Source organism: Sus scrofa, chromosome 6 (genome assembly GCF_054392235.1).
Source record: "Sus scrofa isolate SSC_HxYL_T2T_F1_AM1 chromosome 6, Sscrofa_HxYL_maternal_Yorkshire_Landrace_v2.0, whole genome shotgun sequence".
In the NCBI taxonomy this organism is placed as follows: domain Eukaryota; kingdom Metazoa; phylum Chordata; class Mammalia; order Artiodactyla; family Suidae; genus Sus; species Sus scrofa.
In genome coordinates, this window is record NC_139388.1 from 100,604,509 (window position 1) to 100,629,715 (window position 25,207).

Here is a 25,207-nt window from a genome sequence, read left to right on the forward strand (position 1 = left end):
TTCTTGGTGGCCCAACAGGAGGAGAGGGTCCTGAGGATGGGAAGCCTGATCCCACATCCAAACACCAGTGGCATGATGAGGAGGTGCCAGGGTGAGAGCTGCAAGTCACCGACTGCATTCTCCTTACCTTCCAAGACTCCCACAGGGAAAAACTCTGCCTTGCCTCCTCTGTGTCTTCCTATGTTCTTTGTGACTACAGAACGGGTCACAGCACCCTCTGCCAGAAGTCCTGCAGTGGCTCAGAATAAAGCCCAGGATTCACAGCCTGGCTTCTTGCACCTCTGCAGTCTGGCCCCTTCCTGGCCTTTTAGCCTCATCGTGTAAGGCTAATGAGAAGATGCAAGGATTTGGGTCTACAAAAAATCCCCACCTGAAATCTAATGATCTGAAGGCCTGTTCTGCCAGGTTTCCCAAAGCACAGAGTGCCCCACTCCTGGCCTCCTTGCTAAGCTCTGCTCAGGGGCGCTGTGGGCCAGCAGCCACAGTGGCCCACACTTTACTCCATGTAGAGTCTGATGGCAAGTGCCAAACTTCAGTTCACAGTGTTTCCCCATGGTCATAAATTCAATCATAGTTTTGGGAGGCATTATCATCCTCATTTCATCCCACGGTACCAGGAATGAACATTCCTAGATCTGGATTAGGCCTTATTAACAGTAGCCCAAAGTCTCTGGACCACCTATCTTTCTCATCTGTTATGGTCCAGGGAAACATTCCCTCTTGTTGCATCTTCCCATATCCAGAGATCATTTACCTCATATGGAACTATATATTATTTTATCAGAGACTCGGTTACAGATTTGGCAATGCAAGAAATAGCAATTTTGTGAAAACAGTTAAAATAGAGCAGTATTAGTAAAGTCATAAGCAAAAATTTAAGTGAAGAGCCTTCACCCTGTTCAGCTGGCTTAGTCGTTTCTTATCTTTAAAGGAAATTATATACTAGTTTTGTCCATTCAGCCCAATTTCCTTATTAGGTTGGTTATCCCTAGATGGTTTAATTGTTCCCAACATAAAGGAGTCTTTGGATTTATATTAATATATCCTGGCAAAGTTACAGCCCTTGGCTAAAGTCTCACTTGTTGCTAATTGAGCTTGAGTAACATCAGAAGAAAACATATTTATGGCCTGGGTCAGAGCAGGTATCAACTGGCCAGGTGAGAGGATCCCATCTAATAACATCAATAATAAGAGCCTTGGAGGGGAGAAACCTATCAGGTAAATCAGAAGTAAAACAAATAACCATATGTGTCAGGTGTGACAACCTCGGGATAGTGGTCTACTTCTGGTGGTGTCTTCTTTTTTTCCAGGCTTTGTTTTTTTTTCTTATTAGAGCCTTGTTTTAGGGCGAGTTTGAAGTTACCAATTCTCTCTATAGACCAGTCCAATGTCAAGGCCTTTCTTAAGTGAGAAGTATAAATTTAGGAGTTAATTCTCTTTGTGCATATGGCACTTAATTCCTGATAAGAAACATTTTAGGCTGAAGACAACTCTTTATATGATACTTTTCCAGAATGTATATATATATAGTCCTCTGGTTATCATGGGATATCTTATATTCACCCAGAGACAGATGATAGCAATCGGCTTCAGAAAAAGTGTAGATTATATTTCTTAATAACTCAGTTAAATTTTATAATAATGTAACATAGCAGCAAAGAACTATTTGGTAGGTGAATTTTAGAGAGTAAACGCTAATCTCAATACACAGAAATAGCATATGAATCAAAGCACTCTTTTTAAAATTACCCTCATTTTTTTTTACCAAATATAGCCAAATTAGGACTGTAAAAAGTCTTCCCCAAATGGAAAACACATTTTCTAATCATTTCTTTTTCATTATTGGGATTGCCAGGGAGCTGGGAAGAACCAAGCGGCCGTCTTGGATTTCCCATCATCCTGACTTAAGAAAATTTTTTTTTTTTTTTTTGGTCTTTTTGTCTTTTGTTGTTGTTGCTATTTCTTGGGCCGCTCCCGCGGCATATGGAGGTTCCCAGGCTAGGGGTCGAATCGGAGCTGTAGCCACCAGCCTACGCCAGAGCCACAGCAACGCGGGATCCGAGCCGCGTCTGCGACCTACACCACAGCTCACGGCAACGCTGGATCGTTAACCCACTGAGCAAGGGCAGGGACCGAACCCGCAACCTCATGGTTCCTAGTCGGACTCGTTAACCACTGCGCCACGACGGGAACTCCAGAAAATTTTCTTTTAACAGAGATCAAATCCAAGTTCAAGTTTTGCACTAGCTTACTTTTAAAATTAGCTGACTGAAATTTTAAACTTAGCCCCAACCATGCACAAAATTCTTTTCTCATTGTCCACTTCCCACAAACCTTCCATCACTTTCTGTCTGTATCCCTATTACTCTGTCCCCCATCCATTCAAAATAGCAAGCTGTAAGACAGCCTCTATTCTCTTCACAAAATGCAGTCACATTCCTCCATTCAGCTTAAGTGCAATAAGGTATTCTTAATATTGATGACTCTAGAGATATGTCTATATTAGTTAGACCAATAAACTTTAATATTAACATCTAATGAATATCAAATATTGAAATTTTGCAGTTCACGTGAACCAAAAATTAATTTAGGTATTTTGAGAATTTAGGTAAGCGCTTAATTTCCTTTAAGCTAAATAAGTAGTAGAGCTCTTTTATGAATTCATTTTGGCAATGCCATGCATGGACCATACACACAAGGACACACACAAACAAGCAAAACAGAGACCTCATATTTCTCATTTCAAAGTATTAGCCATAAATAAGGTATATCTGTGTCAAACCTGTCAGTTATGAGAGAGATTGGATTCAAATTTATGCTCCTGCAAGGATTCCAATATATACCCCATGTGGAAAAAACAAACAGAAAGAGCAGCCCCAGACTGATGGGTGCACTTTAAATTTTCTACGTGATGCCAACACTCCAGGTCCATGGTACCCTCACCTGGAAACCAAGGGTTATATTTGACCACGGCTTCTAACAATTCCTCTCATTACACTCTGTTACCTGAGCCCCTGACTGGTTTACCACACATTTAAGTAACTGAATATAAAGTTTAGTTTCTTGTGATTGATTCCTCCCCATTGTTATCCTGGTTTAAAGTTTCTACGGGCCACTCACGGTCACGACTCCTTCGTATGCAAGGCTACTGTTTCCGCCGTCTGTAGTTCCATTTTTCCTGCTCCTGGCAGATCTTCCTTTTTTTTCTCCCCTCACAGCAAACCTTCTCTTCCAGGCCCATGGTGGGGGCTACTCTGCCGCATCCAGTGCTGCAGGGCAACGAGAGATCCTGAAAGAGGGAGAGCACGGCACAACCAAACACACAAGACTCCTTTACATCTAGAAAGTGGGGGCCAGGAGGCACTCTGTTCCACAGAACAAAGGCGCCTAGGCTTTAGCCCACATGACTTTTATTAGGGAAGGTGAGGTAGGGTCATGAGCAAAATCAGGTGCAGGCAATGATAAAGCTCTCTTTGTGGTTGTGCTTTTGCACGTGTGCCAAATTTGTTTACTGCAGAAATCAGCAGTTTCAGGGTCTCCAACAGTTGGGGACTGTGTTTAGAGGTGGGGCTCAAGCAAAAGGAAGAAGAACGTGTGTTATAAAACTTGAATTCTTGGGAGTGCCTGTCCTGGCTCAGTGGTAACGAACTGATCAGTATCCATGAGGATGAGGGTTTGATCCCTGGCCTCACTCACTGGGTTAAGGATCTGGTGTTGCCATGAGCTGTGGTGTAGGTCACAGATGTGGCTCAGATCTGGTGTTGCTGTGGCTGTGAAACAGGCTGTCCGCTGTAGCTCCAGTTGGACCCCTGGCCTGGGAACTTCCATATGCCACAGATATGGTGCTAAAAAAAGACAAAAAAAAAAAAAAGAAAGAAAAACAAACAAACAAACCATTGCATTCTCCTTGACTCTTTCTTCCTGAGCAGGTGTCACCCATTGAAAGCCTTCGCCTCATGTGCCTTTTTCCATCACTGAGAATGGTGAGATCTAGGGACCAAAGATGCCAGATTGAAAAGATTTACCTTAGGGATAAATAAATCATTTTGAAAATGAGAGAAATGTCCTACCAGACAATGTTTCCCTGTCATCTCATGGATTCTTTCCTCTGAAAAATAAAGCAGTTTTGTTTGGAGTGAAACATCCCCAGGTCATAGGGTAATTTGTTGTCCAGCCCAAGCAGGACCACATCCAGGCCCCCTAGGACAAGTCCTGTTCCACCATCCCGTCATAGGACTGCGAAGGGGCAGAGCTGAGTGGCATTTCTGTCATCCTTCTATCTGGGTTCCTACCCTCAACAAGATGTCAACATCAAGGTACGTACAGTACAGGAGTTTCCTGGTAGCCTACTGGTTAAGGACCCAACATTGTCGCTGCTGTGGCTTGGGTAACTGCTGTGGTGTGGGTTTGATCCTAGGCCAAATAATTTCTGAATGCCGAGGACTTGTCCAAAAAAAAAGAGTCCAGGGAAAACAAATTTCACAAACAGATTCTGCTACCTTTCATAGAAACTTGTTTTGACTGTTGAAGTCTTCCAGTTGGTGAATATTATTTTATTTTGTTTATTTTTTATCTTTTTAGGGCAGCACCCACAGCATATGGGGTTCCCCAACCCTAACCCTAACGCTGACTGGAACCCTTAGCCTAACAGAAAACTTCAACCTAAAACAAAACCTAAACATAGCAAGAACTCAAACACCAACATGAACCGTTAACACTAACACTAAGCCCTAAACCCAACCAACCCCTAACACTAACACAACTTCGAACCCTAAAACTAACACTAATCCTAAAACTAACTGCCAACCTAACCCTAATCGAAACCCTAATCCTAAAATGAATCCTAAACCTAACCGGAATTGGAGCCCCAACATGAACCCTAACACTAACCCTAACACATAAACCAAACTGAACCCTAAGCCTAATCCTAACTCAAACCCTAACACTAAACCTAACCTGAACCCTAACCCTAAAAGGAACTGGAATCAGAACTCTAACCCTAAATGAAATCGTAACCCTAAATCGAACCCTAAACTTAACCTGAAACCAAGACCCAACATGACCAATAACATTAACCCTAACTCCAAAACTAAACTGAATCATAAGCCTAACCCTAACTTGAACTCAAACACTAACTGGAGGCCTAACCCTAAACAGAACACCTACCCTAAGCAAAAACCTAACCCTAAAATGAACCCTAATCAGATCCTAAACACCCACAAGGAACCCTAACACTACCCCTCAACCCTATGCTGCAATGAGCACTAACATAACCCTAAACCTAAGCAGAACCCTAAACCTAACTGGAATTTACCCTAACAGAAACGCTCAATCTAAAATAAAACCTAACCCTAACATGAACCCAAAACCAATGTGAACCCTAACACTAACACCTAAACCGAAACAAAACCTAAGCCTAATCCTAATTTGAACCCTAAATCTAACCCTAACTGGCAACCTAACCCTAACCAAAACCCTAACCCTAAAATGGACCCTAAACCTAACCCAAACCCGAGCCCCAACGTGAAACCTAACACTAAACCTAACACCTTAACAAAACTGAAACCTAAGCCTAATCCTAACTCGAACCCTAACATTAACAAAAACCCTAACCTAAACCCTAACCCTAAAATGAACCCTAAACAGAACCCAAGAACCTATATGAACACCAACACTACCCTTAACCCCTAAAGTGAACCAAATCCTAACAATAACTGTTGCCCTAACCCTAACCGGAACTGGAACCAGAACCAGAACCCTAATGAATCCCTAACCCTAAAATGAACCCTAACCTTAACCTGACCCCGAGCCAAAACATGAACCCTAACATACAACCTCAACCCTAAATCGATCAGAAACCTAACCCTAGACCTTAACTGAACCCTAACCCTAACCCTACACCTAAGCCTAACCCTAACAGAAACCCTCAACCTAAAATGAAACCTAACCCTAACAAGAACCCAAACACCAACATGAAACCTAATACCAACACTAACCCCTAAACCGAACCGAACCTTAACCCTAACCCTAACCCTAACCCTAATTCGAATCTCAGTACTAACTCTAACCCTAACTTCAACCTAAACCTAACTGGAACCCTAAACCTAACTGGAACATTATCCTAACAGAAACCCTCAATCTAAAATAAAACCTAACCCTAACATGAAACCAAAAACAAAAGTACACCCTAACACTAACACCAAAGCCGAACCAAAACCTAGCCCTAACCCTAATTCAAATCCTAACCCTAAACCTAAACCTAAACCTAACAGGCAACCTAACCCTAACCAAAACCCTAAACCTAAAATGAACCCTAAACCTATCCCAAACCCGAGCCACAACATGAATCCTAACACTAAACCTAACACTTCAAACTAAAAACTAAGCCTAATCCTAACTCGAAACCTAAATCTAACCATAACCCTAAACAAACCCAAGAACCTACATGAACACTAACACTACCCGTAACCCCTAAAGTGAACTGAACCCTAACCATAACCCTTGCCCTGAACCCTAACCTTAAGCCTAACCCTAAGCAGAACTGGAATGGAACCCTAACCCTAATGAATCCCTACCCCTAAAATGAACCCTAACCTTAACCTGACCCCGAGCCCCAACATGAACCCTAACACACAACCTAAACCACAAACCGATCAGAAACCTAACCCTAGACCTTACCCGAACCCTAACACTAACCCTACACCTAAGCCTAACCTGAACACTACCAGCTCCAGGCTCTGCACTGGCCTTGGGCACCTGTCATCCTCCCCCTCAAAGTGAAATCAAGTTCCCCACATAGGGGGTTACTTCTCTCTCCATGCCTCTTAGGGCACTGACCCTGTCCTACCCCACCCCACTACTTGAAATCAATCAGCCCTCCCCCACTTAATCCATGTGACCTGGCTCTAGGAGAGGTTCCCCCAGCAGGGGTCAACGTCAGAAGGACACGGCTCAGATGGAAAAAGAAGGATCTTTGGGGAGAACTCTCAAAAGAAAGGGCACACAGTTGAACACAGCCCACCCACCAAATACCCCTGGCTCGTACACACTCCATTTCACACCAGCAGCCCAGCTTTCCAGATGCCAAACCCCATGTAAGCCGGATTCAAGAAATCTACAAGCTCAAGATTTAAGCCAGGTGTTTCTGGTCCAGAATCCAGCCAGGGCAGAAACAAAGGACACTCAGACCCTGGCTAGACTCTCAAACTGTCTGGTGACTGTGCCACCGGACCAGGCTAGAAGTGCCCCCATCAAATGCTGATGGCACACACATGTCCCCTGGGTGAAGTCAGGCAATCTGAGCTAGAAAGTCAGAGGCACACTGTAGCCAACTCCTCCTCTCTTGGGACCTCATTATGGTTCCGCCATCCACACTTGAAACCCCACCTCTCAGCCTCTTTGGGGAGCTGCAGGTGTGTTCTACCGGCCCTCTGCTGCCCTCTAGCGGCCGTCCGCTCTCACACCAACTTTCAACCCTTCCTGCCTCCCTCCTCCACCCCTGAATTGACCTTGGGTACCTGCCATGCTTACTTCCTTCCTCCTCAACTACTAAACACAGTGAGATGCCATACAGAGTGGGTATTTTTCATTCAGTGTCTCCCAGGGCACTCACCCCTCCCTACCCACCCCACTATTTTAAGACAAAACACTCATACACGTCACAAGACTGGCTTTAAATCAATCAGTCCCCCTCTTGATTCACGTGATTTGGCGATCGGTCAGGATCCCCCGGCAGGGGCTGAGGACAGAAGGAAGAGGCTCAGATGGAAAAAGATAATTTGGTGGGGAACCCTCGAGGGAAAGGGCACAGGGATGAGCACAGCTTCTTCACAATCCACAGGCAATACCACCACGGCATTTTTTCCAAAGCCCATACAAACCTGAAGCTTGAAAACTGCGAGGACAAGAGTCAAGTCAGGTATTTCCGGACCTAGAGTCCTGCCTCTGGAGAATCAAAGGGCAATGAGACCCCAGAAAGACTGTCAAACTGTCAGGCCCCAGGGACACTTGATGTGGCTGGAAGTCCCATAAGATGCTGAAGGCATCTATCCCCTTTGTGACGTGAGGAAATTTGGGCCAGAGATTCAGAGGTGCCCTGTAACCAAACCAGGTACTCTGAGCATGTCCTGGGAGTTCCACCAACCCATCCTCAACCCCATCTCTGAGTTTGGAGGTGCAGCCAGGGGCTCTGCAAGAAGACAATTTGGGGGAGAACTGTCTAGAGAAAGGGCACAGAGATGAGCTCAGCCCATCCACCAAAATACGACTGCACTTCCACCAGCCATTCATGACCACCAGCCTCTGCGTTGTCCCTCACAGAGGGCCAGAATGGTCTATAACTAAGGCCTTGCACTGTCCCTAACTAGACTTAAGTGTCTCTAGTAATGCCCTGAGCTATCTGTAACTAAATCCTCAGGCTGTCCCTAAGTAGACCTATGCTATCTCTCTATCTAAGACCCTGTACTGTCCCTAGCTAGACCTAGGTGGCCCTGTGATGGTCCTGAATTTCAACAAGCACAGCCCCCCCCCCCCCGCAGGCTAGGTATGTGTTTCCTGCAGCCCCCGCCACAAAATACCAGGGAAGGGGTTGGAATAGGAGATGCTCACTCTCAGTCCTGGAGCCTGAGGTCAAGGTGTTGGCAGCCCACTTCCGTGGGTTTTGTGGACAGTCAGTCTCAGGTGTTTCTGACCTGCTGGGGTTATATCTGGGCGGTCCTGTGGTTGCATCATCCCATCTCTGTCATCACATTTCTTTCTCCTTCATGCATCTGTGTCCAAACTTCCCCTCATGAAACCCCCCTCCATCACAGTCCATCAAGTGGCCTCATCTCAACTCAGGAAGCTCCGCAGTGACCGATCTCATACTTAGTCCCATTCTGAAGTCCTGGGGAGTCCATGCATTTTCCTGGGGGCCTCTCAGAGTGACAATGTTTGTGGGGGGGATGGGGAGTGATCCAAGGCTGGAATCCAGGAGCCTCCTGGAGGAAGTGGTGTCCTGACCCTGGGAGGATGGACCGGCAGAGGAGGGAGGGATCTCTCGAGGGCCAGGAAGGAGATGTCAGGACAGGATATGGGAGGCAGGCAGCCTTCTCATTAATGTGTGGGGCCATTCAGGGGCAGATGCAGAGTGACCTAGGGGACATCCTCTGTTTGTTCCCAGGAAGGCGGCCAGCCATGGGCTCCCTGCCAGGTTGGGGCAAATGTGGTCAGGTTTGAAGATGGGTCCCCAGGCCACCTTTGAGGAGAAGTGCCTTGGTCATGTCTGGGGACTTGGAGCCACCAGCCTGCCAGAGAGTATGCAGGCTGGCAGCACGTGAGGCTGCATGCAGGACTCCAGAGAGCTGAACATGCTTCCTCCGGGCCAGGCCCCATCCGGGACAGAGGGCAGCTGCCGCTGCAGGCATTCCAGCCTCAGAGGTCACTGCAGGGATCTCTCAAGGGGAAAGCAGCAGATTCCGCTTCACTGACAGGACAGCCCACTGCCCAGCTATGGATCTGAAACCCAAGGAAGGAAGGGGTTCATCTAGGGTCAGGGCTGAGGCCACCACCCCACCCAGTGCTCTTGCTGTCCTTCCAGGATGGCAAGAATCACTTCCACTTGCTGTTGGGGGGTAAACACAGGGCTCCTGCCTTGGGCATCAAGTCCTCACATCTCAGACACTGGCCCAGAATAGCCTGGGAGCCCTCAGAAGGCACAGAGACCTCATTCCTATCCTGCGTGGTGGGAGCCCAGGAGTCGAGCCTGCCCTCAGCCACTTTAATCACCCACCCATAAGGAATTTCACAGTCTCTTCTCTCTACAAAGAGTGATAAAGAAACTGTTACTCCATGAGGCAGTGGGAGTCCTTAGGATCATGCTACATCACACACCACAGTTGGTTTCCGGAGACCACAGCGTATGGGCCAGGGATGCACATGTCTCCCCAAGGCTACATGGCCTCAATGTGAAACTGCCTGTTAGGGACCCAGATGCTTCTGTACCTTTGATTCTCAATGAATATGAAGGTCGGTTACAACCAGAAGGTCAAAGGACTGCAAGGCCATGGTCTCTGTGTAGTTGTTGTGACCAGGGCCACACTCAACATTTGGAGGGTTATTCCCTATCTTGGAAGGTTAAGAGGATATGAAGGAGGAGGCATTTGCTCAAGGACATGGATGTTGGGAAGTGAAGAACCCCAAGGGACTGTGTAGGCTGTCCAGGTAGCTATGCATTACCCAGAAGCACAATCAGCTCAGTAATTGGCCATGGGGGCTTGAGTAGCCAAGGCTGACCTCAGCTAGAAGGCCAGGGATGCCTGCCTGGATGGTTAAAGGCCAAAGATTGTTCTGAGACATATTTCTAGATCCATGCAGATGGAACAAAGGATCCATCCAGCCCCAGGAGGGCCCCACTAGCCCTCAAGAAGGCAGCACCTGGGGGTTGGCAGCTCAGTGCATAAACCCACACATGTCTACTGAATACCCTGCATGTTAGGGCTGTGCTAAACCTGGGGCTGCCCAGACAGAGTCAGGCTTGTATTCCCCTTCCCAGGAGGGAAAACCTGCATACCTCTGAGGCCCTAAGAACCGGTGCCTGAGGTTGAGTTCAATTTGAAAAATGAGTGACCAGAGTATACATTTTATCTTCTATTAGAGCCCAGACTGGAGGGGCAGAAAGACAATAGCCTAGCTCAACAATGACCCTCACCCTGACCCTAAACCCTGACCTAACTGTAGCCCTAGCCTGTACCCTAAGCCTGTACCTTACCCATTCTCAAACCCATATCCTACCTGTACCCTAATTCTAACCCCTACTCTAACACATGACTCAAACACTCTGAGACCAAAACAATAAATCTTAATCAATAACCATAACCATAAGCCATAAAATGTATTCATTAACTACATGCATAAATAAGTCATAACCATTAACCATAACCACAACCATAAACCATAACTCAGCCCCAGATCCCACACCCTAATGCCCTAATGCCCAACCCTCCAAACCACTAACACCAAGCCAAATCTAATCAAATCACACAAATTCATCATAAAAGAGAAAACTATGCCAATATACTTTATAAGCAGGAATATAAGACTGTTCCACAAAATAAGAGCAACATGAAACCAACAGAACAGTACACGGACGATGCCATAAACAAGTGTCTCTACACCAGAAATTTCAGGTTGTTCAACAAACTAAAACCAAGCAATAGGAGTTCCGGCTGTGGTGCAATGAGACTGGCGGCATCTTGGGAGTACTGGGATGCAGGTTCAATCCCTGGCCTGGCAGAGTGGGCTTAGGATCTGGCATTGCTGCAGCTGCAGCTTAGGTACTGACTAAAGCCTGGATCTGATCTCTGGCCAAGGAACTCCATATATGGGGCAGCCCCAAAACAACAACCAAAAAAACCCCAAGCAATATGTTAAACCATAATAATGATGTGAATTAAAAACACTATGATCATATCAATTATTGTAGAAAAAGCTATAATCCAAATAAAGTGCTATTTCATAATACAAACTCTCAAGAAATTAGGAATAAAAGGACATTTGTTCAATATGGAAAAGAATAGCATACATACAAAGCTACAGCAAACACCATGCTCAGTGTTGAAGACTGAAACATTTACTCCTGAAGTCAGGAACAATGCCAGGAAGCACCTTCACCACTGCTACTCAGTAGTGTACCAGAAGTTCTACCCAGAGTCTTGAGGAAAGAAAGAAAAGGCATCCATGTATGAATGGAAAAATTAAAACTGTCTATGCATAAAACACAGATCACATCATCTTATATATAAAACTTCCTACGTCAAAAAATTATATGAGCTAGTCAACTAATTCAGCAAGTTATAGGACAAAACCTCAGTTCACAAAAATGTACTTGAGGTGTTCCTGCAGTAGCACAGTGGGTTAAGAATCCGACTGCAGGGAGTTCCCCTCGTGGCTCAGCTGAAATGAATCTGACTAGTATCCATGAGGATGTGGGACCCATCCCTGGCCTCGCTCAGTGGGTTAAGGCTCTGGCGTTGCTGTGAGCTGTGGTATAGGCCAGTGGCTGTAGCTCCAATTTCCAATTTGACATCTAGCCTGGGAACTTCCATATGCCGCGGGTGTAGCCCTAAAAAAAAAAAAAAAAAAAAAAAAAGAATCCCAACTGCAGCAGCTCAGGTCGCTGCAGAGGTGCAAATTCAATCCCTGGCTCGGGAACTTCCATATGCCACAGATGCGGCCATTAAAAAAAAAAAAGAAAAAGAAAAAGGAAAATCTATTTGATATGTATACACATGCAATAAATAATCTGAAAAAAAGATTTATGAAAATATAAATAATGTCAACATTAATATATAGGAATATATTAATCAAGATAAAAGACTTGTTTTTATGTATGTAAAGCTGTCTGTACTTTCAAAATTACTGAAAAGTAAATTACTTTTCAAAACAGCATGTCAGAAGTCCCTGTTGTGGCTCAGCAGTAACGAACCCGACTAGTATCCATGAGGATGTAGGTTCGATCCCTGGCCTCACTCAGTGGGTTAAGAATCTGGCATTTCCATGAGCTATGGTGTAGGCTGCACACTCAGCTCAGATCTGGCATGCCTGTGGCTGTGGCTGTGGCATAGGCCAGAAGCTGCAGCTCCGATTTGACCCCTAGACTGGGAACTTCCATATACTGAGGGTGCGGCTCTAAAAAGAAAAACAAAAACACCAAGTCAATACCATGCTGGAAAAGCAAAGAAAACATCAAACTTCCATAAAGAGGCCAAGCCCTGTACAGATCCAGTTCACCCAAAGTCCACATGTAATTCAGAGGCACTGTGGGAGAATCACATCAGGAGCCACTTGCTTCTGTGTTGTGGATGATCTGGATGTGGCAGAAACCGTGGGATTTTCATGTTCCAATTTTCCACATTATTCTTAAAAAAAAACAAAACAAAACAAAAAAACAAAACCTACTAGAGATTACAAATGAATTCAGTAAAGTTACAAAATCAAAACACAGAAATCAAATGTATTTCCAAACACTAATAATGGACCATTGGAAAGAGAAATAAAACAACTCTATTTCCAATTGCATCAGAAAGAACAAAATACCTAGAAATAAATTTAATCAAGGACATGAAAGACCTGATCACTGATCACTTGAAGACACTGAAAAAGACACAAATCAATGGAAAAATACCCCATGCTCATGGAACGGTAGAGTTCATACCGTTAAATGTCCATCTAATGGAAAAATTGGCGTTCGTCCCCAATCCCAGGGGCGTTTTTCCCAGAAACAAAGCAAACCCTCGCACCCGTTCGTGTGGAGCCACAAAGGGCCCCAAGTGGCCAAAGCGGCCCTGAGAGGGGAGAACAGGCTGGGGGCGTCTCCGCCCCGACCTCACACTTATTGTGAAGCTTCAGGCACCAAAACTGTGGAATCGCCTCCAACAGGCGCCCACAGCAGAGAGCCCAGAACTAAACCCACACGACGGGGTCGGTTAACTTAGGACAAAGGGGCTAAGGACACACCGCGGGGAAGGGCAGTCCCCACAGGCAAGGTGCTGCAAACACGACCCCCGCATGCCTGCCGTCTACACCGCACACAAAACTGAGTAGATCCCAGCTTTCCCATCGAGCCCTTCCTGCGTCTTCTGAAGAGGGACCGCCCTCAGCCGCACGCGGGAAGCTTCTCCCCACTTTCCCTCACGTCTCCTCGCCTTTTCCTCCCTCGTCGCCTGGTCAGCATGGAACCCGGCTCCCGTCGGCGTGGATGCATGTGGTCCTGACCTAGTCCCCCGTGGGTCCCCAGGAGACGGAGGCCCCTCTGCAGAAACACCGCCGCGGGTCCCAGCGCACTGAGCAGACACGACTGCCCTCAGCTGCGTGGAGGGGAGCCCAGCCCGCCAGGACCTCGCTGTGGGTCCGTGAGGAGCTCGCCCCCTGTGGTCAGGGCGGGAAGTGCAGGCCTCGCCTCCCTCACGATCACTCGACACGGCGCCCCTGCTGGCCGAACTGCAGAATCCACTAGACGGTGGAAATCAGACTGAAATGGAAACGATATTCCCAAGCTTGTCTAAAAAGCGTTAAAAAACAATCAATTGAAAACTATTTGGCATGAAATAAATGCAGACGCAAACTTCACAGCTTACACCAAATTAGTTCAAAATTATGGCCAGATCCTTTGCCAGGGCCTCCTGCTATTTTTCAAAACGTGGCCCAGTTGGAGGCTGATATTGAGGGCCTCAGAGGAGCTCTTCCGGAGGTCCTTTCTGCTAAGACCCCACCTGGGCTAAGATGCAACTACATGCTTGAGGAAGAGAGTATATGGAGCCTTCGTGGAAGGATCTAGGAAAACACCCCCAAAGGCACACAGCTCTAAATCTGCACATAGGAATCTTCTGATTTACATCTTAGTTGGAAAGCTTCTCTTTGATAGAAAGCAAATTTAAGATAGTGAAGTTGGTTGGGCAGGCTAGCCTCTTGAAGTATCATTAAGTAGGATACACAAGTCTTCCAAGAACTAAAAACAACCATCTTCGCTAATCCCATCCATACACAACATAAACGTGGCTCTAGGAAGAATTTAAATCCCACCCACCCTTCTTATTGATATCGAAGTCTCCATTTTCTTCTCATGTCTGGGCTTTGGAAAAAGAACTGTCCTACCTACACTCAGGAAAGAAGAGGAGTTCCCGTTGTGGCTCAGTGGTTAACGAATCCGACTAGGAACCATGAGGTTGCAGGTTCGATCCCTGGCCTCGCTCAGTGGGTTAATGATCTGGTGTTGCCATGACCTGTGGTCTAGGTCGCCGATGCGGCTCGGATCCCGCGTTGCTGTGGCTCTGGAGTAGGCCGGTGGCTACAGCTCCTATTCAACTCCTGGCCTGGGAATCTCCATATGCCTCGGGAGTGGCCCAAGAAATGGCAAAAAGACAAAAAGACAAAAAAAAAAAAAAAAAAAAAAGAAAAACTTAACTAGTAACTGCCCTACACCTCTGATCATAGGAAATCTTCCCAGAAGTTCTTTAAAATGCTTACATCTTTCCTTGGGCCCTTCTGCCAGCAAGAGCCATGTCCTCCAGGTCCTGAGAACCAAGTGTTTAAATGCGAACATCCAAGGAAATAACCCTGACTGGGGGTGTGCTGCTTTTAATTGTGTTTCTTGCCTCCTGTCATAAAATATGAAGAATTTATTTCTTCACCCAATAAGTGCAATTAAAACCTCCTCCTGCCCAAAAAAGAAAATCTCAATGCTTTCTTCCTTTGTGTGTCCAATCATTGAAAGTAACTTAGTCCACTAAAGTCACTCTCTGAGATTGGAAAGGAAAATGCTAATTGTAGGCAAACTGGGTATTTTATCCACTCTGATTGACTTTAAAAACACCAAGACAAAACAAAACAAAACAAAACAACAACAAAAAAAGGAGTTCCTGTCGTGGCTCAGTGATTAACGAATCCAACTAGGAACCATGAGGTTGCGAGTTTGATCCCTGGCTTTGCTCAGTGAACTGTGCAAGGATCTGGCGTTGCCGTGAACTGTGGTGTAGGTCACAGACGCAGCTCGGATCTGGCATTGCTGTGGCTGTGGTGTAGGCTGGCAGCAGCTCCGATTAGACCCCCTAGCCTGGGAACCTCCATATGCCACAGGTGGGGACCTAGAAAAGGCATAAAGACAAAAAACAAAAACAAAAAACACCAAGACAGGAGTTCCCGTCGTGGCACAGTGGTTAACGAATCCAATTAGGAACCATAAGGTTGAGGGTTCGGTCCCTGGCCTCGTTCAGTGGGTTAAGGATCCAGTGTTGCTGTGAGCTGTGGTGTAGGTCGCAGACGCGGCTCGGATCCCGAGTTGCTGTGGCTCTGGCGTAGGCTGGTGGCTACAGCTCGGATTAGACCCCTAGCCTGGGAACCTCCATATGCTACAGAAGCGGCCCAAGAAAATGGCAAAAAGACCAACAAAACAAAACCACACCAAGACAGCCACAAATTATTTCCAAAAATTCCTTTGTCCAGATTTTAGTCCACGGCATCCGTAAGATTACATACCAGGACAAGTCCAAATCTCAAATGTTTTCCCTACAAATATTAGGCAAAACCCTTAGCTCTTCTTAGTCAGTAACCTTTCTTGTTCCATCTACCAGAAACACAATTCAGAGCCAACTATTTTATATAGATTTTTAAATTACTCAGTTTTACTGACTCATGGATAAAATTTTGGTAAAAAAAAGATATATCTACTTGCATTTGTCTCTATGATTATATGTCTATGTACATCTGTATGTTCTATATGTCACATTTTCTACCTTCAGTTGGTATTGCCAATATTAATTCACAAAATTCCAGAAAAAAAGGTCTATTTGAAATGGCTTAAGTTCTTATAATAAATAATATTTATAAAATCCTCAGAAACATAGGAACTAACCCCAATGCTTTTCAAATTGAGTAATCTTAGTATAGATGGTGAGATGCACGTTACCAGGGGGAAATTAAGACATGCCCACTGCTGCTGTGTGTCTTCACCACTGGCTCCTGCCACGGAATGGACAGGTCCTCCTGTAGAAATGTATAATCTGGAGTTCTCATCGTGGCACAGTGGAAACAAATTCAACTAGGAACCATGAGGTTTCAGGTTCAATTCCTTGCCTTGCTCAGTGGGTTAAGGATCCAGCGTTGCTGTGAGCTGTGGTGTAGTTCACAGATGCGGCTCGGATCTGGCATTGCTGTGGCTCTGGCATAGATTGGCAGCTATAGCTTCAATTAGACCCCTAGCCTGGAAACTTCCATATGCCATGGGTACGGCCCTAAAAAGCAAGAAATAAAAAAATAAATAAATGTATAATCCAGTGAGCTACAGGTCAACACTTGGGTGAAGGCAGCCTTGAAAGAACTGACTAGCAAAAGAAGTCTACCTGGGAACTAGAAAGGCACACAGTTCAATTTTGCAAATGTTTTATGCATCATAAAATATTCACTAGCAAGAAAGGAGATTGGCAGCACCCACATGAAGGAGAAAGAAAACTGATGATTCCATAAGCCTGCAGTCTCAGAACTTCGGCAGCACCCATATATAGGAGAAAGAAAACTGATGATTCCATAAGCCTGCAGTCTCAGAACTTTGAAATAGAAGATCTCCTTGACATCATAATCACCCCTCTAAATGGGGCACCACCTCCTTCTGGCCACATGAGACCCTATAAAATTGTATTTACTATTTTTTTGGGGGGGGAGCAATGTTTGCTCTTAGTTTATTTTATAGATATGTTATTAATATGTGTTTCCAAAGTTGTATGAAATTCCTAGAAATTTGCCTTTGTCTTTACTACCCACAATATAATCTGTTATAATGTAATCACTCATAATTCCAGTTATTACCTTAAAAGGTTACAACCAAATTTCCTTGTCAATTTCATTAAAGAGCCGTCTTACCAGGTCTTTAACCCCAACCATTTTAAGCCTTTTTGATTCATAGTTTTATATATATATATATATATTTTTTTTTTTTTTGTCTTTTTTGTTGTTGTTGCTATTTCTTGGGCCGCTCCCGCGGCATATGGAGGTTCCCAGGCTAGGGGTCCAATCGGAGCTGTAGCCACCGGCCTACGCCAGAGCCACAGCAACGTGGGATCCAAGCCGCGTCTGCAACCTACACTACAGCTCACGGCAACTCCGGATCATTAACCCACTGAGCAAGGGCAGGGACCGAACCCGCAACCTCATGGTTCCTAGTCGGATTCGTTAACCACTGCGCCACGACGGGAACTCCCCATAGTTATATTTTTACTCTGATGCTTTTTGAAAGCTATCACATTCATCTACAAACCAATAGGCTTCATCATCAACAACAAAGGAAGGATTTAGTTGAGAAGTTGATGGGTTCCTAAAACTGCTGACTTCACATCAAGGAAAATAAGAGTTAATTACATGAGACTAAAGGAACTGATGAAGATATTTATAATTTTATAATGTTTTATTGGAAATATGCTAGTGTTGCAGGACTTACTTACAGGGAGACAGGACACCGAGGCCTTTTTGCCAGGAAGCAGCATTTATTCATGCTGGCACTGGCTCACCAGATTCATATCCAAAGGCTGAGCCTGGAATGCAATGGGCCACTGTCTTATACACCCTCTGTTATTTTTTACTTTTACACTTTGATCTCTTTTTCCCCCATATAAGGTAACATATATTCTGTAATCTGAGTGGATGGTTATAGATATGCTTGTGCCCATGGATTCAGGTTATGTTACATTGTTACAGAACTGCACATGCGCTATAGGTGCTGCTGTTGCCTTCCCTTTGTCCTGGGAGGGCCCTTCCCCTCCTCACCACACTAGTGCTTTAGTGATCTATTTTCCAGATTAAGAAACCCCTTTTATCCTTTTCAACAGGCTATCTATAACTTGCAACAGTTTAATACATTATACCTTTGTAAATGAAAATGAAATATTTATCTCTTTTTCTCTTCCCGAATAAAGCTTCTGGAATTCAGAAACTCTTATTGAGGACAGTTGACCTTTGAACAACATAGATTTGACTGCACAGGTCCACTTATATGCAGAATTTTTTTTCACTAGTAAATACTACAGTACCACACCATCCTGGGCTGGTTGAATCTGAGGGTGCAGGACCACAGGTAGGAGGGGTCTAAGTTATATGTGTGATTTTTGACTGCACAGAGGGTTGATGCCCCACATTGTTCAAGGGTCAACTGTATTATTTTCATGGCAATCAAATTATCTGCCTAAGTTTTATAATAATCTTTCTTCCTTGTAACAGGACACATTAGAAAGGTTGATTTTATTACCAAGGCTTTTCCTGAAATGTCTTATTCCAAAATATGTGTATAGAACCAGGTAGAACCAGACAGTTTTCAGTAACTATGTTGGTTTTGTGGAGTCAGTGTTTACAAAAGCCCTTGACAATAACTTGTCTGGCACTTGGTTGACAGGGTTCCCAGGCTTACAAGTGAGTAAAGGAAGTTTACTTCATGACAGGTCCAGGAACCTTAGGGTATCTGGGAGACATTGAGAAGAGAGAAATTTACTCATATCTAAGTATTGCAGGGGAAATATGGTGGTGAGTCTATGGTTTGGCTTCCTAGCCTTGAGAGGCTTTTAAAAATTGAATCTGAATTTCCCGTTGTGGCTCAGTGGTTATGAATCTGATTAGGAACCATGAGGTTTGGGGTTCGATCACTGGCCTTGCTCAGTGGGTTAAGGATCTGGTGTTGCTGTGAGCTGTGGTGTAGGTTGCAGACGAGGCTCGGATCTGGTGTTCTGTGGCTCTGGCATGGGCCAGCGGCTGCGGCTCCGGTTAGACCCCTAGACTGGGAACCTCCATATGCTGTGGGAGCAGCCCTAGAAAAAGGCAAAAAGACAAAAAAAAAAAAAAATTGAATCTGAAGTTCCTTATTAATAGTTCCAGTAATAAAAACTGCTGTGCTCTGAGAAATACCATGACTGTGACATGAATGTCTGTGCTTCACTAAAGGCATTCAAGCTGCCAACCAGGAAAATTGTTGGATTGCCAGTGCTGTCCTTGATTTGCCATCTGGAGAGTATTTATCTAGTTCTTGCTGTATATAAGTAAGGATTTGATCCTCTCAATAACTGAGAAGGAGATATAACAATCAACCCATTTTACTGATGAAGAAACTGACATCCTAAGAGTTAGATACTTGGCCAAGGTTTTGAGAGAGAAACGGATTAGATACAGGATATTAATCTCTAATCTATAGCCTGTACTTCAGCGTCTTGTACCAATCCCTATGCTATCTTGCCCTGAGAATAACCAGAAAATAAGATTATAATCATCTGAATGGATTTTCAAGTTGAAGCATAGCCTATCTATCAAAAAGTCTGGAAATCATGGATGTTGCTTCATGAATTATCCAAAGAGAACACAACTGGTAACCAGTACATACAGGAAATAGAACATTACCAAGCCTCTGGGTACCCCCTAATGTACCCATCCCAGGTTACAGTCCTCTTTACCCCAAGGAAAGCCAATTTTTAAATTCTGAGTTAATTTTTTTTTTTTAATTTTTGATTTTTGGCTGCACCTGTGGGATGTGGAAGTTCCCAGGTCAAGGAATTGAACCTGTACCACAGAAGCAACCTGAGCCACTGCAATGACAACCCTGGATCCTTAACCCATTGTGCCACAAAGGAAATCCAATTTTGCTTGTTTTTGAAATTAATTAATTTTTTTTTTTCTTTTTTGGCTGCCTGGCGGCATATGGAGTTCCCAGGTTAAGGATTGGATTCAAGCCACAACTGCTACCTACACCACAGCTGTGGCAACACTAGGTCCTTAACCCTCTGCACCAGGCTGAGGATCAAACCCACATCCCTGCTGCTTCAGAGACACTGTCAAACCTGTTGTATCACAGAGGGAACTCCTTGAAGTTGATTTCAATAGGGTCGTACAAAATGTTCTCCTTTATGTCTGGCTTCTTTCATTATGCTTTTTAGGATCATATCTAGTCTTCACAGTGGCTATAGCTCAGTTTTATTTCTTACAATATTTTATTATAAAAATATACACCTATGCAAAAATCAAGTCAAAATGGATCAAAGATCTAAATGTGAGACATAAAGACTCCCAAGAACAAAACACAGGAGGAAATCTTCATGACACTGCATTTAGCAAGGACTTCCTGGATATGAAAATATAAGCACAGGCAACAACAATTAAAATAGGCAAACTAGACTACATCAAAATGTAAAACTTCTGACCATCAAAGCACACAATAGGCAGAGTGAGAAAAGCAACCTATGGAGTTAGAAAAAATATTTGCCCATTTCATATCTGATAGAAGTTAATGACTAATCCTAAGCCCCCACCCCCTCCCTGCATGCAGACCTGGGACCCAGCCCTGCCCACCAGTGGCAGCAGCCTCTTCAGGAGGCACAAACTGGCAGTCAGGCAGGTGGTTGGGGGCAGGGTGGGCAGCCCCGCCTACCAACATACCCACAGAGGTCAGCCTCACCACACCAGGAAGGCCCATATAGGCGGCAACTCTAAAGCATACAACTCTAGTGTATAGCACATAGCAGCATGCGTGCGTTGCCGGGCTTCCCAGGAGAAAGCAGGGACTTAGAGAAAATTTAGCAGACACAGACTGTCAAACCAAAGCCAGGCAAGTACTCAGGGAACAACATCAGATGAATTGCTTTTGATTCTATCATTTCCAGTGGAGAATGTCTTCCCCAAAAAGGCTGTATGACGCAGAGCAGGCAAAAAAAGAAAAAAAAAAAAAAAAGAAAAAAAGAAAAAAAAAGATGACACAAAAATCCCAGAAGCCAGAAAGGAAATAATGGATACATTTGACCACATGCAAGTAGAAACAATACTCTGTCTCTGCACAGACCACAACAAAGTCCAAAGACAACAAATAGGTGCGTGTGGAACACAAGGGCAATTAGAATATCAATTTCAGCATGACTGACCAGAATAGCACAAAAACAAGGAAAGGAATTAATAGCCACTTATGAAACAAGGCAAGTCCAGTACATCTGTACAATGTAATACTATGCACGTGTGTGTGTGTGTGTGTGTGTGTGTGTGTGTGTGTGTTTGAAATGAGGTAAATGTTGATGATGAATGATGAACTTCTATTTTTAAAAAACTGGTTGTAGAACTTCCTTTGGCATTAAAATAAATAAAAATGAAAAAAGTATACATATTTCTCTTTAAAAAGATATACAGATAGGGAGTTCCCATCATGGCACAGCGGAAACAAATCTGACTAGTATCCATGAGGATGTGGGTTCAATCCCTGGCCTCGCTCAGTGAGTTGGGGAATCCGGCATTGCTGTGGCTGTGGTGTAGGCCAGGGGCTGTAGATCCGATTCGACCCCTAGCCTGGGAACTTCCATGTGCCATGGGTGCTTTCCTAAAAAAAATAAATAAATAAATAAAAGATATACAGATAAACAAAGGGACCATAATCATGACAATAATTTCAAAGAACTGGAGTTCCCTTCGTGGCTCAGCAGTTAATGAATCCAACTAGGAACCGTGAGGTTGCGGGTTCGATCCCTGGCCTTGTTCAGTGGGTTAAGGATCTGGCATTGCCGTGAGTTGTGGTGTAGGTCGCAGATGTGGCTCAGATCCCGTGTTGCTGTGGCTCTGGCGTAGCCGGTGGCTACAGCTCCGATTCGACCCCTACCCTGGGAACTTCCATATGCCACAGCAGTGGCCCAAAAAATGGCAAAAAGACAAAAAAAAATAATAATAATTTCAAAGAATAGAGTACCCTGATATAACAATTACTTATCCAGAGACCACTGTGTGATGTTGACAGAAAGACAACATCAACTGATGGAAAAAACAGAGACCCAAACAATATGCTCAACCTCAGCTGAATTTTGGCAAACATAGAAAAGCAAAAAGATGGCCTTTCTCTTCCAATGGGAGTAGGGCAATTGGACAGCCACAGGCAAAACATGCAAATGAGCAAACAAGCAAGCCAACAAAAGACATTTGCTCTTGACACTTAGACCCCCGCCAAACATGGAAATACATCGTACACTTCCATGCAAAACAGGGGATTTCTAAGGGGAAAATTAGGGATCTAGGGCCAGGCAAGAGACTTGAAGATGACACCAGAAACGTTATCTCTAAAAAGAGATGGATACGTTGGAAGTCGTCAACATTAAAAACCTAGGCTCTGTTGAATGCCCTCGGAAGAGGATGGTAAGAGCAAGGAATAGAGGCCGGGAGAAAACATGCACAAACCACACACTCTGTTGGGATTTCGATAGTGTTCACCTGCCTAACAGATTTTACCAAGTGAGTTTGGTACTTGCCTCTTTAGAAGAATGAGTTTGTGAGATGATGTCAAGACTTTATTTTTTGATCCTTAGGGTTTGAGTATACGCTTAGCAAATGTTCAAATTTGCTAGAGCCTCTAGAGTCTACTGAATCCATGATATGTTTATATTCTACTAAAGATCTCACTTAATGTTTTCTGCTTCCAACCTTAAGTAAGGTTATGTATAAACTCTTCCACCTAGGTTCCAAGAAATCGCCTAAATGGCCTCGCCCTACTTGTTGAAATGTCTGTCCCTAGAAGCCCACATGTTTGCATGTCCCTTCCAGCCTGAACAGTTTTTTTTCCCACCCTTCTGTGCCATGTCTGTTTCTAGCTCGCATCACAGAGCCCACCATCTGTCCCTGAAGTGTCTTCGCCTGTGTCAGCCATGTGCCTCTTTGCCAGGTAAAGCCCTCGCCAAGCCGTTCCTCTATCCCTGGCTTCCGTGTCTCCAGATTTGGCTGATGGGCAGCACCAGCCAGGAACTGCAAGAAGTCAGAATCCATCTGTGCATCTTCTCCATATCAGCACTTGCTGACTCACCATCATGTCTCCTCCTGCCACACACCCTCCCTCTGTGGTCACACCTCACCATAGGCAGCCCTGCCCCCTTAGGGCTGGGCATATTATGGCAGCTCCAGCAGCAGCAGCCCTGTGGCTGCAGTGCCTCAGCTCCAGCAGCTCTTTCTACCCATTGAGAAACCACGTGAGCACTCGGAGAGTTGGAGAACTCAGGTTTATTACACCAGCTGTCTCAGAGGAGAACACTCTCCAGAGTCTTAGCCCCGAGGAAGGGTTTCACAAGACTTTTATGGGCCAGCTCTTCCGGGTCTGTGGACGGCAGGACGGACTGGAGTGGGTATAGGCAGGATTAGGATTGCCGAGCAGGTACAAGCAGGACTGCTGATGCAGAAGCAAATTTACAGAAGCAGACTCGTGGGTGGGGTGGTTAGGGTCTGTTGGGAGGATCTTGCTTAGTCATCACGACCAGGGTGTTCCCCCTCCTGTTCATCGCAGGACGTTTTCTCCTTCGGGAATATCACTATTCCTCAGGCTGACCCAGCTTTCTGCTGACATTAACCTGCAGTTGCCTCTCTGTTCCTGGTTTGGGGGGAGCAGAACTGGGTTTCCTCACCCAACCCCTATCTTGGTCAATTAACTATTTGCTAGGCTGTTTACTTTCTGGTTATTCTGGACAACCATCCCTCTCCCATTTTATTATTCAGTAGCACTAAACTATGTGCTAATGAGAACACAGCCCTTCAGTGAGTTTCCCCGTGGACAAATTACCCTGCTAGTACAGGCTTTGAGAACAAAAAGAGAAACAAAGGAAAACATGCATTACTGAGCAATTTAAGTATTCTTGTCCATAATTTCCATGCAGTAGAATTAACATTTCCTCTCTGATGGAATAGAACTTGACTTTTAAAATATTTATTTATTTATTTTTTTGTCTTTTTGTCTTTTTGCCTTTCTAAGGCCGCACCCGTGGCACATGGAGGTTCCCAGGCTAGGGGTCGAATCGGAGCCGTCGCCACCAGCCTATGCCAGAGCCACAGCAATGCTGAATCCGAGCCGCGTCTGCAACCTATACCACAGCTCATGGCAACACCGGATCATTAACCCACTGAGCAAGGCCAGGGATCAAACCCACAACCTCATGGTTCCTAGTTGGATTCGTTAACCACTGAGCCACGACAGGAACTCCTAAAACTTGACTTTTTAATGTTCCATTGTGTTCAGTGTTCAGATGACTCGAAGTAATTCTGAGTTTGATTTTCCTCCATGTCTTTATATTTTCTGGGATAAGAGGGTCCTAGAAGCACTTTATCTCTTTACTAGAGTGTTTATGAAATGGCAGCAGTGTACAAGAGACTTGTGCAATGGCCTAAGAAGGATCGGGTCTATTTAGACGCCTTACCACCAAGAATACCTTAGACATTGGAAAAAATGGGACACAGAGAGTTAAATATTGGTATACCAGTGCCTGTGCAGGCAAACAAAATAGCAGTGGTGCTTAAAGCAGAGGTAGAAGGGTTCTCTTGTTGCACAGTAGGTTAAGAATCCAGTGTCACTGCAACAGCTCATGTCACTGCTGTAGTGCAGGTTCAATCCCTGGCCTGAGAATTTGTACATGCCATGGGCACTGTTAGAAGCATGGGGAATAAGGAGACAGAGGCTGGAGCCCTGAGCTCTCAAGCAGGTTTATCCACTAACAGAGCCCCCGGGAACAAGATATAAATTATGTTGTTACAATTTAACAGTTCCTCCAGCTATTTTTGTCTTGAAGCTTTGTGTTTCATGATGTTAATTTTTGTTCCAAGGCCCTCTGGCTTTTGCCACATTTTAGTTCTTTTCCAGTCTACAGTTACCCTCTAACAGGCACCAGTCACAACAAACAAACAGGGGAAGACACTAGCACAT

At 44.8% G+C, this 25,207-nt stretch overlaps 1 long non-coding RNA gene across 3 annotated transcripts in view; it reads right to left on the reverse strand.

Moving 5' to 3' along the window:
- LOC106510655 (uncharacterized) overlaps positions 1-13,909 on the reverse strand; it is a 282,042-nt gene extending 268,133 nt beyond the window's left edge. Inside the window, exons 1-4 of one of the 3 annotated variants that reach the window (XR_014807519.1) lie at positions 13,753-13,842; positions 4,071-4,108; positions 3,895-3,990; positions 3,121-3,289 (exon numbers count right to left, since the gene is read on the reverse strand). This is a non-coding gene — a long non-coding RNA (uncharacterized LOC106510655). Of the gene's footprint in view, positions 1-3,120; positions 3,386-3,894; positions 3,991-4,070; positions 4,109-13,682 lie in introns of those variants that run through there. The other 2 variants (XR_014807518.1, XR_002344981.2) reach the window with 2 other exon arrangements.
- Between the last annotated feature and the right edge of the window lie 11,298 nt (positions 13,910-25,207).